This window comes from Penaeus monodon, chromosome 42, assembly GCF_015228065.2.
Source record: "Penaeus monodon isolate SGIC_2016 chromosome 42, NSTDA_Pmon_1, whole genome shotgun sequence".
In the NCBI taxonomy this organism is placed as follows: Eukaryota; Metazoa; Arthropoda; class Malacostraca; order Decapoda; family Penaeidae; genus Penaeus; species Penaeus monodon.
In genome coordinates, this window is record NC_051427.1 from 1,183,298 (window position 1) to 1,184,855 (window position 1,558).

The window sequence follows — 1,558 nt, forward strand, 5'->3', positions numbered from 1 at the left end:
CTCCCCTCTCTCCCTCTCCTCTCCTGTCCCTCTCGCCTCTCTCTCTCTCTCTCTTTTCCTCTTTTTCTCTCTCTCTCTCCTCCTCTCTCTCCTTTCTCTCTCTCTCTCCTCTCTCTCTCTCTCTCTCTCTTCTCTCTCTCTCTCTCTCTCTCTCTTTCTGTCTTTCTCTTTCTCTCTCTCTCGTTCTCTCCTTCTCCCTCTCCCATTCCTCCATTCACCACTCTTCCCTTTCCCTTCCTCTCTCTCCTTTCTTCCCTCCCTCCCTTCTTCCTCCCCCTCCCTCTCTTCCCCCCCCCCCCACCAGATAAATCAACGCCACGCCTTCCAGCTTCCGAGGCGCGACCGCCTGAGCTCACCGCTGTTCAAGCAAGGGAAAGGGTCTCCAAATCATATTCATTTCATGGTCCCCCCTCGCTCTCCCCTCTGCCTTCTGGTTTTATTTCGTCTGTTTTTAGGGTTTTTTTTATCTTTTCTTTTTCTCCTACTATATACTATTTTATTTTTTTCTGGCTTTATTTCTTTCCCCCTTTTTAGTTATTCCTCTATCCCCCAATATCCTCCTCTCTCCATCATTTCCGTTCGTGACTCTCTCTCTCTCTCTCTCTCTCTCTCTCTCTCTCTCTCTCTCTCTCTCTCTCTCTCTCTCTCTCTCTCTCTCTCTCTCTCTCTCTCTTTGTCTGTCTGTCTGTCCCTCCCTCCCTCCTCTCCCTCCCTCCCTCCCTCCCTCCCTCCCTCCCTCCCCTCCCTCCCTCCCTCCCCTCCCTCCCTCCCCTCCCTCCTCCCTCTCCATCCCCTCCTCTCCCATCCATACCCGCCGTTCTTATCCCCACCCTTCCTCCTTCCATCCTCCCCCCTCCCCCACCCCCCATGTCATCACACCCCACCCCCCTCCTGATTCCTCTCCCCTTTGTCCTCCTTCCCAGAATCCTCTTCCTTCCCTATGCACAACCCCCCTCCATCTCTTCCCCAACCCTCCTCCCCAACCACCCTTAAACTACCCCTTCCCTTCCCCCTCCACCCGCACTCCCCATTCACTACCCCTTCGTCCCTTGCTCCCCCTTCCCCAACTCACCCTCCCTAACCCACAACTCACGCCCTCTTCCCTCCCTTCCCTCCTCTCCCTCTCCTTCCCAGCCTCCCTCCCTCCCCCAGCCTCCCTCCCCCCCTCCCCCCTCCTCCCCGCCGCCCACGACCCTGAAATATCTGAATCGGTGACTAGTGATAGGCTTACCAAGAGAGACCCGAGCGCGGTCGGTTATACATTTTGACGAAGCAGACTCCATAAGGGAAAACGGGCCGGCGGCGACGCTGCGAGAATTCTGAGGCGGAGGGAGGGAGGAGGAGAGGGAGAGAGGGAGAGAGAGGGAGACGGAGAGGGAGAGAGAGAGGGAGAGGGAGGGAGAGAGGGAGGGTAAGAATGAGGGAGGGGGAGGAAGAGAGGGAGACGGAGAGAGAGAGGTTGGGATAATGGAAAGATGAGGGGAAGGGGAGAGGGATGGAAGAGAAGTAATGATGAAGAGGAAGGAAAGGGGGAGAGAGGGAAAAAGGAAAAGGGGGA